Below are 16,567 nucleotides of genomic sequence, written 5' to 3' on the forward strand. Positions count from 1 at the left end.
CACTCCATACATATATATGGGGAGTTACTAGCTCCAACTCGGTTTAACAGTGAACACTGCAGGAACTTCAAAACGGCACTAGAAAACAGACTGAGAAACCAGAGTAAAAGTTTCTCCTGAAACCCGTTCCCTTTGTGCTAGATGAACGAACGTCTCTCCACATGCTCAGTTATGAGATATAAGTGTGTGTGAAAGCCGTCCTTCACCTAGCTGTATTGGAACACAAAGTTTGTTTTCAGTTGCAAACTCCACTCCATACATATATATGGGGAGGTACTAGCTCCAACTCAGTTTTACAGTGAACACTGCAGGAAGTTCATACCGGCACTAGAAAACAGACTGAGAAACCAGAGTAAAAGTTTCTCCTGAAACCCGTTCCCTTTGTGCTAGATGAACGAACGTCTCTCCACATGCTCAGTTCTGAGAGATATGTGTGTTTGAAATCCTTACTTCCCCTAGCTTGTTTGGAACACAAAGTTTCTTTTCTGTTGCAAATTCCACTCCATACATATAAGGGGAAGTACTAGCTCCAACTTCGTTTTACAGTGAAAACTGCAGGAACGTCAAAACGGCACTAGGAAACAGACTCAGATACCAGACTAAAAGTTTCTCCTGAAATCCGTTCCCTTTGTGCTAGATGAACGAACGTCTCTCCAAATGCTCAGTTCTGAGAGATAAGTGTGTGTGAAAGCCGTCCTTCACCTAGCTTGTTGGGAACACAAACTTTCTTTTAACTTGCAATCTCCACTCCATACATATATATGGGGAGGTACTAGATCCAAATCGGTTTTACAGTGAAAACTGCAGGAACTTCAAACCGGCACTAGGAAACAAACTAAGAAACCAGAGTAAAAGTTTCTCCTGCAACCCATTCACTTTGTGCTAGATGAACGAACGTCTCTCCACATGCTCAGTTCTGAGAGATAATTGTGTGTGAAAGCCGTTCTTCACCTAGCTTGTTGAGAACACAAAGTTTCTTTTCAGTTGCAAACTCCGCTCCATGCATATATATGGGACGGTACTAGTTCCAAATCGGTTTTACAGTGAAATCTGCAGGAACTTCAAACCGGCACTAGGAAACAGACTGAGAAACCAGAGTAAAAGTTGCTCATGCAACTGTTCCCTTTGTGCTAGATGAACGAACGTCTATCCACATGCTCAGTTCTGAGAGATAAGTGTGTGTGAAAGCCGCTCTTCACCTAGCTTGTTTGGAACACAAAGATTCTATTCAGTTGCAAACCCCACTCCATACATATATATGGGGCGGTACTAGCTCCAACTCGGTTTTACAGTGAAAACTGCAGGAACTTCAAACCGGCACTAGAAAACAGACTGAGAAACCAGAGTAAAAGTTTCTCCTGAAACCCGTTCCCTTTGTGCTAGATGAACGAAAGTCTCTCCACATGCTCAGTTCTGAGAGATAAGTGTGTGTGAAAGCTGTCCTTCACCTTGCTTGTTTGGAACACAAAAATTCTTTTCAGTTGCAAACTCCACTCCATAAATATATATGGGGAGGTACTAGCTCCAACTCGGTTTTACAGTGAACACTGCAGGAACTTCAAACCGGCACTAGAAAACAGACTGAGAAACCAGAGTAAAAGTTTCTCCTGAAACCCGTTCCCTTTGTGCTAGATGAACGAACGTCTCTCCACATGCTCAGTTCTGAGATATAAGTGTGTGTGAAAGCCGTACTTCACCTAGCTTTTTTGGAACACAAAGTTTCTTTTCAGTTGCAAACTCCACTCTATACATATATATGGGGAGGTACTAGCTCCAACTCAGTTTTACAGTGAACAATGCAGGAACTTCAAATCGGCACTAGAAAACAGACTGAGAAACCAGAGTAAAAGTTTCTCCTGAAACCGGTTCCCTTTTTGCTAGATGAACGAACGTCTCTCCACATGCTCAGTTCTGAGAGATAACTGTGTGTGAAAGCTTTAATTCCCCTAGCTTGTTTGGAACACAAAGTTTCTTTTCAGTTGCAAATTCGACTCCATACATATATGGGGTAGTACTAGCTCCAACTTGGTTTTACAGTGAAAACTGCAGGAACTTGAAACCGGCACTAGGTAACAGACTCAGAAACCAGAGTAAAAGTTTCTCCTGAATCCCGTTCCCTTTGTGCTAGATGAACGAACGTCTCTCCACATGCTCAGTTCTGAGAGATAAGTGTGTGTGAAAGCCGTCCTTCACATAGTTTGTTGGCAACACAAAGTTTCTATTCAGTTGCAAACTCCAATCCATACATACATATGGGGAGGTACAAGATTCAAATCGGTTTTACAGTGAAAACTGCAGGAACTTCAAACCGGCACTAGGAAACCGACTGAGAAACCAGAGTAAAAGATTCTCCTGCATCCCGTTCCTTTTGTGCTAGATGAATGAACGTCTATCCACATGCTCAATTCTGAGGGATAATTGTATGTGAAAGCCGTAATTCAACTAGCTTGTTTGGAACAAAAAGTTTCTTTTCAGTTGCAAACCCCACTCAATACATATATATGGGTATGTACTAGCCCCAACTCTGTTTTACATTAAAAACTGCAGGAACTTCAAACCGGCACTAGGAAACAGACTGTGAAACCAGAGTAAAAGTTTCTCCTGCAACCCGTTCCCTTTGTGCTTGATGAACGATCGTCTCTCCACATGCTCAGTTCTGAGAAATAATTGTGTGTTAAAGCCGTCATTCACTTAGCTTGTTGGGAACAGAAAGTTTCTTTTCAGTTGCAAACTCCACTCCATACATATATATGGGGAGGTACTAGCTCCAACTCGATTTTACAGTGAAAACTGCAGGAACTTCAAACCGGCCCTAGGAAACAGACTGAGAAACCAGAGTAAAAGTTTCTCCCGCAACCTGTTCACTTTGTGCTAGATGAACGAACGTCTCTAGACATGCTCAGTTCTGAGAGATAATTGTGAGTGAAAGCCGTCCTTCACTTTGCTTGTTGGAAAACAAAGTTCGTTTTCAGTTGCGAACACCACTCCGTACATATATATGGGGTGGTACTAGCTCCAACTCGGTTTTACATTGAAAACTGCAGGAAATTCAAACCGGCACTTGTAAGCAGACTGAGAAACCAGAGTAAAACTTTCTCCTGCAACCCGTTCCAACTGTGCAAGATGAACGAACGTCTCTCCACAAGCTCGGTTCTGAGAGACAAGTGTGTGTGAAAGCCGTCCTTCACCTTGCTTGTTGGGAACACAAAGTTTCTTTTCATTTGCAAACTCCACTCCATACATATATATTGGGATGTACTAGTTCCAACCCGGTTTTACAGTGAAAACTGCAGGAACTTCAAACCGGCACTAGGAAACAGACTGAGAAACCAGAGTAAAAGTTTCTCCTGAAACCCGTTCCCTTTGTGCTAGATGAACGAAAGTCTCTCCACATTCTCAGTTCTGAGAGATAAGTGTGTGTGAAAGCCGTCTTTCACTTAGCTTGTTGGGAACAGAAAGTTTGTTTTCAGTTACAAACTCCACTCTAGACTTATATATGGGGAGGTACTAGTTCCAAATCGGTTTTACAGTGAAAACTGCAGGAACTTGAAACCGGCACTAGGAAATAGACTGAGAAACCAGAGTAAAAGGTTCCCCTGCAACCCGTTCCCTTTGTGCTAGATGAACGAAAGTCTCTCCACATGCTCATTTCTGAGAGAAAAGTGTGTGTGAAAGCCGTCCTTCACTTTGCTTGTTGGGAACACAAAGTTTCTTTTCAGTTGTAAACTCCACTCCATACATATATAATGGAAGGTACTTGTTCCAAATTGGTTTTACAGTGAAAACTGCAGGAACTTCAAACCCGCACTAGAAAACAGACTGAGAAACCAGAGTAAAAGTTTCTCCTGTAACCCGTTCCCTTTGTGCTAGATGAACGAAAGTCTCTCCACATGCTCAGTTCTGAGAGATAAGTGTGTGTGAAAGCTGTCCTTCGCCTTGCTTGTTTGGAACACAAAAATTCTTTTCAGTTGCAAACTCCACTCCATAAATATATATGGGGAGGTACTAGCTCCAACTCGGTTTTACAGTGAACACTGCAGGAACTTCAAACCGGCACTAGAAAACAGACTGAGAAAACAGAGTAAAAGTTTCTCCTGAAACCCGTTCCCTTTGTGCTAGATGAACGAACGTCTCTCCACATGCTCAGTTCTGAGAGATAAGTGTGTGTGAAAGCCGTACTTCACCTAACTTTTTTGGAACACAAAGTTTCTTTTCAGTTGCAAACTCCACTCTATACATATATATGGGGAGGTACTAGCTCCAACTCAGTTTTACAGTGAACAATGCAGGAACTTCAAATCGGCACTAGAAAACAGACTGAGAAACTAGAGTAAAAGTTTCTCCTGAAACCGGTTCCCTTTTTGCTAGATGAACGAACGTCTCTCCACGTGCTCAGTTCTGAGAGATAAGTGTGTGTGAAAGCTTTAATTCCCCTAGCTTGTTTGGAACACAAAGTTTCTTTTCAGTTGCAAATTCCACTCCATACATATATGGGGAAGTACTAGCTCCAACTTGGTTTTACAGTGAAAACTGCAGGAACTTGAAACCGGCACTAGGAAACAGACTCAGAAACCAGAGTAAAAGTTTCTCCTGAATCCCGTTCCCTTTGTGCTAGATGAACGAACGTCTCTCCACATGCTCAGTTCTGAGAGATAAGTGTGTGTGAAAGCCGTCCTTCACATAGTTTGTTGGCAACACAAAGTTTCTATTCAGTTGCAAACTCCAATCCATACATACATATGGGGAGGTACAAGATTCAAATCGGTTTTACAGTGAAAACTGCAGGAACTTCAAACCGGCACTAGGAAACCGACTGAGAAACCAGAGTAAAAGATTCTTCTGCATCCCGTTCCTTTTGTGCTAGATGAATGAACGTCTATCCACATGCTCAATTCTGAGGGATAATTGTATGTGAAAGCCGTAATTCAACTAGCTTGTTTGGAACAAAAAGTTTCTTTTCAGTTGCAAACCCCACTCAATACATATATATGGGGATGTACTAGCCCCAACTCTGTTTTACATTAAAAACTGCAGGAACTTCAAACCGGCACTAGGAAACAGACTGTGAAACCAGAGTAAAAGTTTCTCCTGCAACCCGTTCCCTTTGTGCTTGATGAACGATCGTCTCTCCACATGCTCAGTTCTGAGAAATAATTGTGTGTTAAAGCCGTCATTCACTTAGCTTGTTGGGAACAGAAAGTTTCTTTTCAGTTGCAAACTCCACTCCATACATATATATGGGGAGGTACTAGCTCCAACACGATTTTACAGTGAAAACTGCAGGAACTTCAAACCGGCCCTAGGAAACAGACTGAGAAACCAGAGTAAAAGTTTCTCCCGCAACCTGTTCACTTTGTGCTAGATGAACGAACGTCTCTAGACATGCTCAGTTCTGAGAGATAATTGTGAGTGAAAGCCGTCCTTCACTTTGCTTGTTGGAAAACAAAGTTCGTTTTCAGTTGCGAACACCACTCCGTACATATATATGGGGTGGTACTAGCTCCAACTCGGTTTTACATTGAAAACTGCAGGAAATTCAAACCGGCACTTGTAAGCAGACTGAGAAACCAGAGTAAAACTTTCTCCTGCAACCCGTTCCAACTGTGCAAGATGAACGAACGTCTCTCCACAAGCTCGGTTCTGAGAGACAAGTGTGTGTGAAAGCCGTCCTTCACCTTGCTTGTTGGGAACACAAAGTTTCTTTTCATTTGCAAACTCCACTCCATACATATATATTGGGATGTACTAGTTCCAACCCGGTTTTACAGTGAAAACTGCAGGAACTTCAAACCGGCACTAGGAAACAGACTGAGAAACCAGAGTAAAAGTTTCTCCTGAAACCCGTTCCCTTTGTGCTAGATGAACGAAAGTCTCTCCACATTCTCAGTTCTGAGAGATAAGTGTGTGTGAAAGCCGTCTTTCACATAGCTTGTTGGGAACAGAAAGTTTGTTTTCAGTTACAAACTCCACTCTAGACTTATATATGGGGAGGTACTAGTTCCAAATCGGTTTTACAGTGAAAACTGCAGGAACTTGAAACCGGCACTAGGAAATAGACTGAGAAACCAGAGTAAAAGGTTCCCCTGCAACCCGTTCCCTTTGTGCTAGATGAACGAAAGTCTCTCCACATGCTCATTTCTGAGAGAAAAGTGTGTGTGAAAGCCGTCCTTCACTTTGCTTGTTGGGAACACAAAGTTTCTTTTCAGTTGTAAACTCCACTCCATACATATATAATGGAAGGTACTTGTTCCAAATTGGTTTTACAGTGAAAACTGCAGGAACTTCAAACCCGCACTAGAAAACAGACTGAGAAACCAGAGTAAAAGTTTCTCCTGTAACCCGTTCCCTTTGTGCTAGATGAACGAAAGTCTCTCCACATGCTCAGTTCTGAGAGATAAGTGTGTGTGAAAGCTGTCCTTCACCTTGCTTGTTTGGAACACAAAAATTCTTTTCAGTTGCAAACTCCACTCCATAAATATATATGGGGAGGTACTAGCTCCAACTCGGTTTTACAGTGAACACTGCAGGAACTTCAAACCGGCACTAAAAAACAGACTGAGAAACCAGAGTAAAATTTCTCCTGAAACCCTTTCCCTTTGTGCAGGATGAACGAAAGTCTCTCCACATGCTCAGTTCTGAGAGATAAGTGTGTGTGAAAGCCGTCTTTCACCTAGCTTGTTTGGAACACAAAGATACTTTTCAGTTGCAAACTCCACTCCATACATATATATGGGGAGGTACTACCTCCAACTCGGTTTTACAGTGAACACTGCAAGAACTTCAAACCGACACTAGAAAACAGACTGAGAAACCAGAGTAAAATTTCTCCTGAAACCCGTTCCCTTTGTGCTAGATGAACGAACTTCTCTCCACATGCTCAGTTCTGAGATATAAGTGTGTGTGAAAGCCTTACATCCCCTAGCTTGTTTGGAACACAAAGTTTCTTTTCAGTTGCAAATTCCACTCCATACATATATGGGGAATTACTAGCTCCAACTTGGTTTTACAGTGAAAACTGCAGGAACTTCAAACCGGCACTAGGAAACAGACTCAGAAACCAGAGTAAATGTTTCTCCTGAATCCCGTTCCCTTTGTGCTAGTTGAATGAACGTCTCTCCACATGCTCAGTTCTGAGAGATAAGTGTGTGTGAAAGCCGTCCTTCACATAGTTTGTTGGGAACACAAAGTTTCTAATCTGTTGCAAACTCCACTCCATACATACATATGGGGAGGTAAAAGATCCAAATCGGTTTTACAGTGAAAACTGCAGGAACTTCAAACCGGCATTAGGAAACAGACTGAGAAACCAGGGTAAAAATTTCTCCTGCAACCCATTCCTTTTGTTCTAGATGAACGAACGTCTCTCCACATGCTCAGTTCTGAGAGATAAGTGGGTGTGAAAGCCGTTCTTCAACTAGCTTGTTGGGAACACAAAGTTTCTTTTCAGTTGCAAACTCCACTCCATACATATATATGGGGAAGTACTAGCTCCAACTCGGTTTTACAGTGAAAACTGCATTAACTTCAAACCGGCAATAGGAAACAGACTGAAAAACCATAGTAAAAGTTTCTCCTAAAACCAGTCCCTTTGTGCTAGATGAACGAACTTCTCTCCAAATGCTCAGTTCTGAGAGATAAGTGTGTGTGAAAGCCGTCCTTCACCTAGCTTGTTGGAACACCAATTTTCTTTCCAGTTGCAAACTCCACTCCGTACATATATATGGGGACTTACTAGTTCCAACACGATTTTACAGTGAAAATTGAAGGAACTTCAAACCGGCACTAGGAAACAGACTGAGAATCAAGATTAATAGTTTCTCCTGCAACCCGTTCACTTTGTGCTAGATGAACGAACATCCCTCCACATGCTCAGTTCTGAGAGATAAGTGTGTGTGAAAGCCGTCCTTCAACTAGCTTGTTTGGAACACAAAGTTTCTTTTCAGTTGCAAACTCCACTCCATACATATATATGGGGAGGAATTAGCTCCAACTCAGTTTTACAGTGAAAACTGCAGGAACTTCAAACCGGCACTAGAAAACAGACTGAGAAACCAGAGTAAAAGTTTCTCGTGAAACCCGTTTCCTTTGTGCTAGATGAAAGAAAGTCTCTCCACATGCTCAGTTCTGAGAGATAAGTGTGTGTGAAAGCCTTACTTCCCCTAGCTTGTTTGGAACAAAAATTTTCTTTTCAGTTGCAAATTCCACTCCATAAATATATATGGGGAAGTACTATCTCCAACTTGGTTTTACACGGAAAACTGCAGGAACTTCTAACCGGCACTAGGAAACAGACTGAGAAACCAGAGTAAAAGTTTCTCCTGACCCCCTTCCATCTTTGCTAGATGAACGAACGTCTCTCCACATGCTCAGTTCTGAGAGATAACTGTGTGTGAAAGCCGCGCTTCACCTAGATTGTTGGGAACACAAACTTTCTTTTCACTTGCAAACTCCACTCCATACATATATATGGGGAGGTACTAGCTCCAACTCGGTTTTACTGTGAAAACTGCTCTAACTTCAAAACGGCACTAGGAAAAACACTGAGAAACCAGAGTAATAGTTTCTCCTGAAACCCCGTCCATTTGTGCTAGATGAACGAACGTCTATCCACATGCTCAGTTCTGAGATATAAGTGTGTGTGAAAGCCGTCTTTCACCTAGATTGTTTGGAACACAAAGTTTCTTTTCAGTTGCAACCTCCATTCCATACATATATATGGGGAGGTACTAGATCCAACTCGGTATTACAGTGAAAAATGCAGGAACTTTAAACCGGCACTAGGAAACATACTGAGAAACATGATTAAAAGTTTCCCCTTCAACCCGTTCCCTTTGCGCTAGATGAACGAACGTCTCTCCACATGCTCAGTTCTGAGGGATATGTGCGTGTGAAAGCCGTCCTTCACATAGTTTGTTGGGAACACAAAGTTTCTAATCTGTTGCAAACTCCACTCCATACATACATATGGGGAGGTAAAAGATCCAAATCGGTTTTACAGTGAAAACTGCAGGAACTTCAAACCGGCATTAGGAAACAGACTGAGAAACCAGGGTAAAAATTTCTCCTGCAACCCATTCCTTTTGTTCTAGATGAACGAACGTCTCTCCACATGCTCAGTTCTGAGAGATAAGTGGGTGTGAAAGCCGTTCTTCAACTAGCTTGTTGGGAACACAAAGTTTCTTTTCAGTTGCAAACTCCACTCCATACATATATATGGGGAAGTACTAGCTCCAACTCGGTTTTACAGTGAAAACTGCATTAACTTCAAACCGGCAATAGGAAACAGACTGAAAAACCATAGTAAAAGTTTCTCCTAAAACCAGTCCCTTTGTGCTAGATGAACGAACTTCTCTCCAAATGCTCAGTTCTGAGAGATAAGTGTGTGTGAAAGCCGTCCTTCACCTAGCTTGTTGGAACACCAATTTTCTTTCCAGTTGCAAACTCCACTCCGTACATATATATGGGGACTTACTAGTTCCAACACGATTTTACAGTGAAAATTGAAGGAACTTCAAACCGGCACTAGGAAACAGACTGAGAATCAAGATTAATAGTTTCTCCTGCAACCCGTTCACTTTGTGCTAGATGAACGAACATCCCTCCACATGCTCAGTTCTGAGAGATAAGTGTGTGTGAAAGCCGTCCTTCAACTAGCTTGTTTGGAACACAAAGTTTCTTTTCAGTTGCAAACTCCACTCCATACATATATATGGGGAGGAATTAGCTCCAACTCAGTTTTACAGTGAAAACTGCAGGAACTTCAAACCGGCACTAGAAAACAGACTGAGAAACCAGAGTAAAAGTTTCTCGTGAAACCCGTTTCCTTTGTGCTAGATGAAAGAAAGTCTCTCCACATGCTCAGTTCTGAGAGATAAGTGTGTGTGAAAGCCTTACTTCCCCTAGCTTGTTTGGAACAAAAATTTTCTTTTCAGTTGCAAATTCCACTCCATAAATATATATGGGGAAGTACTATCTCCAACTTGGTTTTACACGGAAAACTGCAGGAACTTCTAACCGGCACTAGGAAACAGACTGAGAAACCAGAGTAAAAGTTTCTCCTGACCCCCTTCCATCTTTGCTAGATGAACGAACGTCTCTCCACATGCTCAGTTCTGAGAGATAACTGTGTGTGAAAGCCGCGCTTCACCTAGATTGTTGGGAACACAAACTTTCTTTTCACTTGCAAACTCCACTCCATACATATATATGGGGAGGTACTAGCTCCAACTCGGTTTTACTGTGAAAACTGCTCTAACTTCAAAACGGCACTAGGAAAAACACTGAGAAACCAGAGTAATAGTTTCTCCTGAAACCCCGTCCATTTGTGCTAGATGAACGAACGTCTATCCACATGCTCAGTTCTGAGATATAAGTGTGTGTGAAAGCCGTCTTTCACCTAGATTGTTTGGAACACAAAGTTTCTTTTCAGTTGCAACCTCCATTCCATACATATATATGGGGAGGTACTAGATCCAACTCGGTATTACAGTGAAAAATGCAGGAACTTTAAACCGGCACTAGGAAACATACTGAGAAACATGATTAAAAGTTTCCCCTTCAACCCGTTCCCTTTGCGCTAGATGAACGAACGTCTCTCCACATGCTCAGTTCTGAGGGATATGTGCGTGTGAAAGCCGTCCTTCACCTAGCTTGTTGGGAACACAAAGTTTCTTTTCAGTTGCAAACACCAATCCATACACATATATGGTGAGGTTCTAGCTCCAACTAGGTTTTACAGTGAAAACTGCAGGAACTTCAAACCGGCACTAGGAAACAGACTGAGAAACCAGAGTAAAAGTTTCTCCTGAAACCCGGTCACTTTTGCTAGATGAAAGAACGTCTCTCCACATGCTCATTTCTGAGAGATAAGTGTGTGTGAAAGCCGACCTTCACCTAGCTTTTTGGAACACTAAGATACTTTTCAGTTGCAAACTGCACTCCATACATATATATTGGGATGTACTAGTTCCAAATCTGTTTTACATTAAAATCTGCAGGAACTTCAAACCGGCACTAGGAAACAGACTGAGAAACCAGAGTAAAAGTTTCTCCTGCAAACCGTTCCATTTGTGCTAGATGAACGATCGTCTCTCCACATGCTCAGTTCTGAGAGATAATTGTGTGTGAAAGCCGTCCTTCACTTAGCTTGTTGGGAACACAAAGTTTCTTTTCAGTTGCAAACTCCACTCCATACATATATATGGGGAGGTACTACCTCCAACTCGGTTTTACAGTGAACACTGCAAGAACTTCAAACCGACACTAGAAAACAGACTGAGAAACCAGAGTAAAATTTCTCCTGAAACCCGTTCCCTTTGTGCTAGATGAACGAACTTCTCTCCACATGCTCAGTTCTGAGATATAAGTGTGTGTGAAAGCCTTACATCCCCTAGCTTGTTTGGAACACAAAGTTTCTTTTCAGTTGCAAATTCCACTCCATACATATATGGGGAATTACTAGCTCCAACTTGGTTTTACAGTGAAAACTGCAGGAACTTCAAACCGGCACTAGGAAACAGACTCAGAAACCAGAGTAAATGTTTCTCCTGAATCCCGTTCCCTTTGTGCTAGTTGAATGAACGTCTCTCCACATGCTCAGTTCTGAGAGATAAGTGTGTGTGAAAGCCGTCCTTCACATAGTTTGTTGGGAACACAAAGTTTCTAATCTGTTGCAAACTCCACTCCATACATACATATGGGGAGGTAAAAGATCCAAATCGGTTTTACAGTGAAAACTGCAGGAACTTCAAACCGGCATTAGGAAACAGACTGAGAAACCAGGGTAAAAATTTCTCCTGCAACCCATTCCTTTTGTTCTAGATGAACGAACGTCTCTCCACATGCTCAGTTCTGAGAGATAAGTGGGTGTGAAAGCCGTTCTTCAACTAGCTTGTTGGGAACACAAAGTTTCTTTTCAGTTGCAAACTCCACTCCATACATATATATGGGGAAGTACTAGCTCCAACTCGGTTTTACAGTGAAAACTGCATTAACTTCAAACCGGCAATAGGAAACAGACTGAAAAACCATAGTAAAAGTTTCTCCTAAAACCAGTCCCTTTGTGCTAGATGAACGAACTTCTCTCCAAATGCTCAGTTCTGAGAGATAAGTGTGTGTGAAAGCCGTCCTTCACCTAGCTTGTTGGAACACCAATTTTCTTTCCAGTTGCAAACTCCACTCCGTACATATATATGGGGACTTACTAGTTCCAACACGATTTTACAGTGAAAATTGAAGGAACTTCAAACCGGCACTAGGAAACAGACTGAGAATCAAGATTAATAGTTTCTCCTGCAACCCGTTCACTTTGTGCTAGATGAACGAACATCCCTCCACATGCTCAGTTCTGAGAGATAAGTGTGTGTGAAAGCCGTCCTTCAACTAGCTTGTTTGGAACACAAAGTTTCTTTTCAGTTGCAAACTCCACTCCATACATATATATGGGGAGGAATTAGCTCCAACTCAGTTTTACAGTGAAAACTGCAGGAACTTCAAACCGGCACTAGAAAACAGACTGAGAAACCAGAGTAAAAGTTTCTCGTGAAACCCGTTTCCTTTGTGCTAGATGAAAGAAAGTCTCTCCACATGCTCAGTTCTGAGAGATAAGTGTGTGTGAAAGCCTTACTTCCCCTAGCTTGTTTGGAACAAAAATTTTCTTTTCAGTTGCAAATTCCACTCCATAAATATATATGGGGAAGTACTATCTCCAACTTGGTTTTACACGGAAAACTGCAGGAACTTCTAACCGGCACTAGGAAACAGACTGAGAAACCAGAGTAAAAGTTTCTCCTGACCCCCTTCCATCTTTGCTAGATGAACGAACGTCTCTCCACATGCTCAGTTCTGAGAGATAACTGTGTGTGAAAGCCGCGCTTCACCTAGATTGTTGGGAACACAAACTTTCTTTTCACTTGCAAACTCCACTCCATACATATATATGGGGAGGTACTAGCTCCAACTCGGTTTTACTGTGAAAACTGCTCTAACTTCAAAACGGCACTAGGAAAAACACTGAGAAACCAGAGTAATAGTTTCTCCTGAAACCCCGTCCATTTGTGCTAGATGAACGAACGTCTATCCACATGCTCAGTTCTGAGATATAAGTGTGTGTGAAAGCCGTCTTTCACCTAGATTGTTTGGAACACAAAGTTTCTTTTCAGTTGCAACCTCCATTCCATACATATATATGGGGAGGTACTAGATCCAACTCGGTATTACAGTGAAAAATGCAGGAACTTTAAACCGGCACTAGGAAACATACTGAGAAACATGATTAAAAGTTTCCCCTTCAACCCGTTCCCTTTGCGCTAGATGAACGAACGTCTCTCCACATGCTCAGTTCTGAGGGATATGTGCGTGTGAAAGCCGTCCTTCACATAGTTTGTTGGGAACACAAAGTTTCTAATCTGTTGCAAACTCCACTCCATACATACATATGGGGAGGTAAAAGATCCAAATCGGTTTTACAGTGAAAACTGCAGGAACTTCAAACCGGCATTAGGAAACAGACTGAGAAACCAGGGTAAAAATTTCTCCTGCAACCCATTCCTTTTGTTCTAGATGAACGAACGTCTCTCCACATGCTCAGTTCTGAGAGATAAGTGGGTGTGAAAGCCGTTCTTCAACTAGCTTGTTGGGAACACAAAGTTTCTTTTCAGTTGCAAACTCCACTCCATACATATATATGGGGAAGTACTAGCTCCAACTCGGTTTTACAGTGAAAACTGCATTAACTTCAAACCGGCAATAGGAAACAGACTGAAAAACCATAGTAAAAGTTTCTCCTAAAACCAGTCCCTTTGTGCTAGATGAACGAACTTCTCTCCAAATGCTCAGTTCTGAGAGATAAGTGTGTGTGAAAGCCGTCCTTCACCTAGCTTGTTGGAACACCAATTTTCTTTCCAGTTGCAAACTCCACTCCGTACATATATATGGGGACTTACTAGTTCCAACACGATTTTACAGTGAAAATTGAAGGAACTTCAAACCGGCACTAGGAAACAGACTGAGAATCAAGATTAATAGTTTCTCCTGCAACCCGTTCACTTTGTGCTAGATGAACGAACATCCCTCCACATGCTCAGTTCTGAGAGATAAGTGTGTGTGAAAGCCGTCCTTCAACTAGCTTGTTTGGAACACAAAGTTTCTTTTCAGTTGCAAACTCCACTCCATACATATATATGGGGAGGAATTAGCTCCAACTCAGTTTTACAGTGAAAACTGCAGGAACTTCAAACCGGCACTAGAAAACAGACTGAGAAACCAGAGTAAAAGTTTCTCGTGAAACCCGTTTCCTTTGTGCTAGATGAAAGAAAGTCTCTCCACATGCTCAGTTCTGAGAGATAAGTGTGTGTGAAAGCCTTACTTCCCCTAGCTTGTTTGGAACAAAAATTTTCTTTTCAGTTGCAAATTCCACTCCATAAATATATATGGGGAAGTACTATCTCCAACTTGGTTTTACACGGAAAACTGCAGGAACTTCTAACCGGCACTAGGAAACAGACTGAGAAACCAGAGTAAAAGTTTCTCCTGACCCCCTTCCATCTTTGCTAGATGAACGAACGTCTCTCCACATGCTCAGTTCTGAGAGATAACTGTGTGTGAAAGCCGCGCTTCACCTAGATTGTTGGGAACACAAACTTTCTTTTCACTTGCAAACTCCACTCCATACATATATATGGGGAGGTACTAGCTCCAACTCGGTTTTACTGTGAAAACTGCTCTAACTTCAAAACGGCACTAGGAAAAACACTGAGAAACCAGAGTAATAGTTTCTCCTGAAACCCCGTCCATTTGTGCTAGATGAACGAACGTCTATCCACATGCTCAGTTCTGAGATATAAGTGTGTGTGAAAGCCGTCTTTCACCTAGATTGTTTGGAACACAAAGTTTCTTTTCAGTTGCAACCTCCATTCCATACATATATATGGGGAGGTACTAGATCCAACTCGGTATTACAGTGAAAAATGCAGGAACTTTAAACCGGCACTAGGAAACATACTGAGAAACATGATTAAAAGTTTCCCCTTCAACCCGTTCCCTTTGCGCTAGATGAACGAACGTCTCTCCACATGCTCAGTTCTGAGGGATATGTGCGTGTGAAAGCCGTCCTTCACCTAGCTTGTTGGGAACACAAAGTTTCTTTTCAGTTGCAAACACCAATCCATACACATATATGGTGAGGTTCTAGCTCCAACTAGGTTTTACAGTGAAAACTGCAGGAACTTCAAACCGGCACTAGGAAACAGACTGAGAAACCAGAGTAAAAGTTTCTCCTGAAACCCGGTCACTTTTGCTAGATGAAAGAACGTCTCTCCACATGCTCATTTCTGAGAGATAAGTGTGTGTGAAAGCCGACCTTCACCTAGCTTTTTGGAACACTAAGATACTTTTCAGTTGCAAACTGCACTCCATACATATATATTGGGATGTACTAGTTCCAAATCTGTTTTACATTAAAATCTGCAGGAACTTCAAACCGGCACTAGGAAACAGACTGAGAAACCAGAGTAAAAGTTTCTCCTGCAAACCGTTCCATTTGTGCTAGATGAACGATCGTCTCTCCACATGCTCAGTTCTGAGAGATAATTGTGTGTGAAAGCCGTCCTTCACTTAGCTTGTTGGGAACACAAAGTTTCTTTTCAGTTGCAAACTCCACTCCATACATATATATGGGGAGGTACTAGCTCCAACTCGATTTTACAGTGAAAACTGCAGGAATTTCAAACCGGCACTTGGAAACAGACTGAGAAACCAGAGTAAAAGTTTCTCCTGCATCCCGTTCCATTTGTGCTAGATGAACGAACGTCTCTCCACATGCTCAGTTCTAAGATATAAGTGTGTGTGAAAGCCGTCCATCACTTAGCTTGTTGGAACACAAATTTTCTTTCCAGTTGCCAACTCCACTCCACACATTTATATGGGGACTTCCTAGTTCCAACTCGGTTTTACAGTGAAAATTGAAGGAAGTTCAAACCGGCACTAGGAAACAGACTGAGAATCCAGATTAATAGTTTCCCTGTAACCCGTTCACTTTGTGCTAGATGAACGAACATCACTCCACATGCTCAGTTCTGAGAGATAAGTGTGTGTGAAAGCCGTCCTTCACCTAGCTTGTTTGGAAAACAAAGTTTCTTTTCAGTTACAAACTCCACTCCATACATATATTTGGGGAGGTACTAGCTCCAACTTGGTTTTACAGTGAAAATTGCTGGAACTTCAAACCGGCACTAGGAAGCAGACTGAGAAACCAGAGTAAAAGTTTTTCCTGCTACCCGTTCCCTTTGTGCTAGATGAACGAACGTCTCTCCACTTTCTCAGTTCTGAGTGATATGTGTGTGTCATAGCCGACCTTCAACTAGCTTGTTGGGAACACAAAGTTTCTTTTCTGTTTCAAACTCCATTCCATACATATATATGGGGAGGTACAAGTTCCAACTCGGTTTTACAGTGAACACTGCAGGAACTTCAAACCGGCACTAGAAAACAGACTGATAAACCAGAGTAAAAGTTTCTCCTGAAACCCGTTCCCATTGTGCTAGATGAACGAACGTCTCTCCACATGCTC

The sequence above is a fragment of the Camelus dromedarius genome, chromosome 23, assembly GCF_036321535.1.
Source record: "Camelus dromedarius isolate mCamDro1 chromosome 23, mCamDro1.pat, whole genome shotgun sequence".
Lineage (NCBI taxonomy): Eukaryota > Metazoa > Chordata > Mammalia > Artiodactyla > Camelidae > Camelus > Camelus dromedarius.